This window comes from Arachis stenosperma, chromosome 3 (assembly GCF_014773155.1).
Source record: "Arachis stenosperma cultivar V10309 chromosome 3, arast.V10309.gnm1.PFL2, whole genome shotgun sequence".
Taxonomy (NCBI): Eukaryota; Viridiplantae; Streptophyta; class Magnoliopsida; order Fabales; family Fabaceae; genus Arachis; species Arachis stenosperma.
Window position 1 is genome coordinate 100,395,208 of NC_080379.1, and position 6,338 is coordinate 100,401,545.

Sequence of the window (6,338 nt, forward strand, 5' to 3'; positions counted from 1 at the left end):
TGATGCCTTGGTGGTATGATGTATGAGAAATATACATGTTGTGATATATGCTTGATGATTGGTTATGGTTGAATTGTGGGTTGAACCATGTTGATGGTGAGTATGATGTTGATTGTGTACAATATTGATTTATTGGAATTGGTGTTGTTGAGAATTGGCATGAGGAATAGTATATGATATGTCAATGTGTTTGAGTTTGAGCCACTTGGGTGAAGTGGGGTAAAATGATGAGATAGTGATTTTGGTAAATTGTGGTAATGTGTCAATGTGTGAGTTGAGGAGGCTTGATGTTGAATTTGATACATTTGATTGATTTCAAAGAAAAGGGATGAAATTGGCATGTTTTGATTGATTTTGAAAAGAGTTGAAAATGGTTTGTTTTGAAAATGGCATATTGTGGTTTTGTATGAAAATACGGTTTTTGGGCATACTTTGACAGGACATAACTTGGACTACGGATCTCCGTTTTGTACAAAATCTATTTAGAAATGAAGTTGGATCCGGGATGTCCATGCCGTTCGAAGAACGGGTGAAAAACGATTTAAAATGAGAAAGTTATGTCCATTGGAAGATTGGGGTGTAAATCTGTGAATTCTGCAGCTTTTAACTTAGAAAATTTTTAGCAGAACGACCCCTTGCGCGTGGGCGCATGGTGCGCGAAATTGTGATCACTACAACTTCACACAACTAACCAGCAAGTGCACTGGGTCGTCCAAGTAATACCTTACGTGAGTAAGGGTCGATCCCACGGAGATTGTTGGTATGAAGCAAGCTATGGTCACCTTGTAAATCTTAGTCAGGCAGACTCAAATAGATATGGTGATGAACGCATAAACATAAAGGTAAAGATAGAGATACTTATGTAATTCATTGGTAGGAACTTCAGATAAGCGCATGAAGATGCCTTCCCTTCCGTCTTTCTGCTTTCCTACTGTCTTCATCCAATCCTTCTTACTCCTTTCCATGGCAAGCTCGTGTAGGGTTTCACCGTTGTCAATGGCTACCTCCCATCCTCTCATTGAAAACGATTGCATATGCTCTGGTCACAGCATAGCGGAATTCATCTGTCGGTTCTCAATCAGACCGGAATAGAATCCAGTGATTCTTTTGGCGTCTGTCACTAACGCCCCGCCCTCAGGAGTTTGAAGCACGTCACAGTCATTCAGTCATTGAATCCTACTCAGAATACCACAGACAAGGTTTAGACCTTCCGGATTCTCTTGAATGCCGCCATCAAGTCCTGCCTATACCACGAAGATTCCGATTAAAGAATCCAAGAGATATTCACTAGAGCCTTGGTTGCTTGTAGAACAAAAGTGGTTGTCAGTCACCTTGTTCATAAGTGAGAATGATGATGAGTGTCACGGATCATCACATTCATCAAGTTGGAGAACAAGTGATATCTTGGAACAAGAACAAGCGGAATTGAATGGAAGAACAATAGTAATTGCATTAATACTCGAGGTACAGCAGAGCTCCACACCTTAATCTATGGTGTGTAGAAACTCCACCGTTGAAAATACATAAGAACAAAGTCTAGGCATGGCCGAATGGCCAGCCTCCCAAAGAGGGTTCAATCATCAAAACATGATCAAAAGATAAAAATACAATAGTAAAAGGTCCTATATATAGAAAACTAGTAGCCTAGGGTGTACAGAGATGAGTAAATGACATAGAAATCCACTTCCGGGCCCACTTGGTGTGTGCTTGGGCTGAGCAATGAAGCATTTTCGTGTAGAGACTCTCCTTGGAGTTAAACGCCAGCTTTTATGCCAGTTTGGGCGTTTAACTCCCATTTAGGTGCCAGTTCCGGCGTTTAACGCTGGAATTTCTGTAGGTGACTTTGAGCGCCGGTTTGGGCCATCAAATCTTGGGCAAAGTATGGACTATCATATATTGTTGGAAAGCCCAGGATGTCTAATTTTCAACGCCGTTGAGAGCGCGCCAATTGGGCTTCTGTAGCTCCAGAAAATCCACTTCGAGTGCAGGGAGGTCAGAATCCAACAGCATCTGTAGTCCTTTTGAGTCTCTGGATCAGATTTTTGCTCAGATCCCTCAATTTCAGCCAGAAAATACCTGAAATCACAGAAAAATACACAAACTCATAGTAAAGTCTAGAAAAGTGAATTTTAACTAAAAACTAATAAAAATATAATAAAAACTCAACTAAAACTACCAAAAACATACTAAAAACAATGCCAAAAAGCGTACAAATTATCCGCTCATCACAACACCAAACTTAAATTGTTGCTTGTCCTCAAGCAACTGAAAATCAAATAAGATAAAAATAAGAGAATATACTATAGACTCCAAATTATCAATGAAACTAAGCTCCAAATTAGATGAGCGGGACTAGTAGCTTTTTGCCTCCGAACAGTTTTGGCATCTCACTTTATCCTTTGAAATTCAGAATGATTGGCCTCTTTAGGAACTCAGAATCCAGATAGTGTTATTGATTCTCCTAGTTAAGTATGATGATTCTTGAACACAGCTACTTTATTGAGTCTTGGCTGTGGCTCAAAGCACTCTGTCTTCCAGTATTACCACCGGATACATACATGCCACAGACACATAATTGGGTGAACCTTTTCAGATTGTGACTCAGCTTTGCTAAAGTCCCCAATTAGAGGTGTCCAGGGTTCTTAAGCACACTCTTATTGCCTTGGATCACAACTTTATTTCTTTCTTTTTTTTTCTTTTTTTTCGTTTTTCTCCTTCTTTTTCTCTTTTTTTTTTTTGTATTCACTGCTTTTTCTTGCTTCAAGAATCATTTTTATGATTTTTCAGATCCTCAGTAACATGTCTCCTTTTTCATCACTCTTTCAAGAGCCAACAATTTTAACATTCATGAACAACAAATTCAAAAGACATATGCACTGTTTAAGCATACATTCAGAGAACAAAAGCATTGCCACCACATCAAACTAATTAAGCTAGTTTTAAAGATGAATTTGAAATCCTGTACTTCTTGTTCTTTTGTGATAAAAACAGTTTTCATTTAAGAAAGGTGATGGATTCATATTCATAGCTTTAAGGCATAGACACTAAGACACTAATGATCATAAGACACAAACATGGATAAACATAAAGCACTAAAATTCGAAAGACAGAAAAATAAAGAACAAGGAAATTAAAGAACGGGTCCACCTTAGTGATGGCGGCTCTTTCTTTCTCTTGAAGGTCCTATGGAGTGCTTGAGCTCCTCAATGTCTCTTCCTTGTCTTTGTTGCTCCTCTCTCATGATTCTTTGATCTTCTCTAATTTCATGGAGGAGAATGGAGTGTTCTTGGTGCTCCACCCTTAGTTGTCCCATGCTGGAACTCAATTCTCCTAGGGAGGTGTTCAGTTGCTCCCAATAGTCTTGTGGAGGAAAGTGCATCCCTTGAGGTATCTCAGGGATCTCTTGATGAGAGGGGTCTCTTGTTTGCTCCATCTTCTTCTTAGTGATGAGCTTGTGGTCATGCCTTCTCAGTTGAACCGGCTTTGGATGCCATAAATGGTTATGGAAAAACAAAAAGCAATGCTTTTACCACACCAAACTTAAAAGGTTTGCTCGTCCTCGAGCAAAAGAAGAAAGAAGGGAGGAGAAGAAGAAGAAAATGTAGGAAGAAGGGAATGGCTTTGTGTTCGGCCATGTATGGGGGAAGAAGTGGTGTTTAGGGTATGAGTGGTGAAGAGAAAGATGGGTTTTGATGGGTGAAGGATTTTGGGGAAGAGGTATTGAGGTGATTGGTGAATGGGTGAAGAAGAAAGAGGGTGGTGGGGTGTTGATGGGGATCCTGTGGGGTCTACAGATCCTTAGGTGTCAAGGAACAGTCATCCCTGCACCAATTGGCACTCAAAATCACGTTTTGAGGCATTTCTGGCGTTAAACGCCGGGCTGGTGCCCATTCCTGGCGTTTAACGCCAGGTTCTAGCCCTTTTCTGGCGTTTAACGCCAGTCTGGTGCCCCTTTTTGGCGTTAAACGCCCAGAATGGTGCCAGACTGGGCGTTAAACGCCCAACTGCTAGGCTTACTGGCGTTTAAACGCCAGCAGCATCTTCCTCCAGGGTGTGCTGTTTTTCTTCCTGTTTTTCATTCTGTTTTTGCTTTTTTCATTGTTTTTATGACTTCTTATGATCATCAACCTACAAAAAAGATAAAATAACAAAAGAAAATAGTTAACCATAAAACATTGGGTTGCCTCCCAACAAGCGCTTCTTTAATGTCATTAGCTTGACAGAGGACTCCCATGGAGCCTCAGAAATACTCAGAACCGTGTTGGAACCTCCCAACACCAAACTTAGAGTTTGAATGTGGGGGTTCAACACCAAACTTAGAGTTTGGTTGTGGCCTCCCAACACCAAACTTAGAGTTTGACTGTGGGGGCTCTGCTTGGCTCTGTTTTGAGAGAAGCTCTTCATGCTTCCTCTCCATGATGATAGAGGGATGTCCTTGGGCCTTAAACACCAAGGATTCTTCATTCACTTGAATGATCAACTCTCCTCTATCAACATCAATCACAGCCTTTGCTGTAGCTAGGAAGGGTCTGCCAAGGATGATGGATTCATTCATGCACTTCCCAGTCTCTAGGACTATGAAATCAGTAGGGATGTAATGGTCTTCAATCTTCACCAAAACGTTCTCTACAAGTCCATGAGCTTGTTTTCTTGAGTTGTCTGCCATCTCCAATGAGATTCTTGCAGCTTGTACCTCAAAGATCCCTAATTTCTCCATTACAGAGAGGGGCATGAGGTTTACACTTGACCCTAAGTCACACAGGGCCTTCTTGAAGGTCATGGTGCCTATGGTGCAAGGTATAGAAAACTTCCCAGGATCCTGCCTCTTTTGAGGCAGTTTCTGCCTAGACAAGTCATCCAGTTCTTTGGTGAGCAAAGGGGGTTCATCTTCCCAAGTCTCATTTCCAAATAACTTGTCATTTAGCTTCATGATTGCTCCAAGATATTTAACAACTTGCTCTTCAGTGACATACTCATCCTCTTCAGAGGAAGAATACTCATCAGAGCTCATGAAAGGCAGAAGTAAGTCCAATGGAATCTCTATGGTCTCATTTTGAGCCTCAGATTCCCATGGTTCCTCGTTAGGGAACTCAGAGGAGATTGGTGCACGCCCATTGAGGTCTTCCTCAGTGGCGTCCACCTCCTCTCTTTCCTCTCCATATTCGGCCATGTTTATGGCTTTGCACTCCCCTTTTGGATTTTCTTCTGTATTACTTGGGAGAGTACTAGGAGGGAGTTCAGTAACTTTCTTACTCAGCTGATCCACTTGTCCTTCCAAATTCCTAATGGAGGACCTTGTTTCATTCATGAAACTTTGAGTGGTTTTGATTAGATCAGAGACCATTGTTGCTAAGTCAGAGGTATTCTGCTTAGAACTCTCTGTCTGTTGCTGAGAAGATGATGGAAAAGGCTTGTTATTGCCAAGCCTGTTTCTTCCACCATTATTGTTATTGAAACCTTGTTGAGGTCTCTCTTGATTCTTCCATGAGAAATTTGGGTGATTCCTCCATGAAGAATTATAGGTGCTTCCATAGGGTTCTCCTAGGTAATTCACCTCTTCCATTGAAGGGTTCTCAGGATCATAAGCTTCTTCCTCAGATGAAGCTTCCTTAGTACTGCCAGGTGCATTTTGCATTCCAGATAGACTTTGAGAAATCAAATTGACTTGTTTAGTCAATATCTTATTCTGAGCCAGTATGGCATTCAGAGTGTCAATCTCAAGAACTCCTTTCTTCTGACTAGTCCCATTGTTCACAGGATTCCTTTCAGAAGTGTACATGAATTGGTTATTTACAACCATTTCAATTAGTTCCTGAGCCTCTGTAGGCGTCTTCTTCAGATGAAGAGTTCCTCCAGCAGAGCTATCCAAAGACATCTTGGATAGTTCAGAGAGACCATCATAGAAAATACCTATGATGCTCCATTCAGAAAGCATGTCAGAAGGACACTTTCTGATTAATTGTTTGTATCTTTCCCAGGCTTCATAGAGGGATTCTCCATCCTTCTGTCTGAAGGTTTGGACTTCCACTCTAAGCTTACTCAATTTTTGAGGTGGAAAGAACTTTGCCAAGAAGGCATTGACTAGCTTTTCCCAAGAGTCCAGGCTTTCTTTAGGTTGTGAGTCCAACCATGTCCTAGCTCTGTCTCTCACAGCAAAAGGGAATAGCATCAGTCTATAGACCTCAGGGTCTACCCCATTAGTCTTGACTGTGTCACAGATTTGCAAGAATTCAGCTAAGAACTGATGAGGATCTTCCATTGGAAGTCCATGGAACTTGCAATTCTGTTGCATTAGAGAAACTAATTGAGGTTTAAGCTCAAAGTTATTTGCTCCAATG

General features: G+C 41.2%; 1 non-coding gene across 1 annotated transcript; it reads left to right on the forward strand.

The window, feature by feature from the left end:
* Positions 1-5,929: 5,929 nt before the first annotated feature.
* LOC130971543 (small nucleolar RNA R71) lies at positions 5,930-6,037 on the forward strand. The gene has a single exon (XR_009082757.1). It is a non-coding gene; the product is annotated as a small nucleolar RNA R71 (small nucleolar RNA).
* Positions 6,038-6,338: the final 301 nt, after the last annotated feature.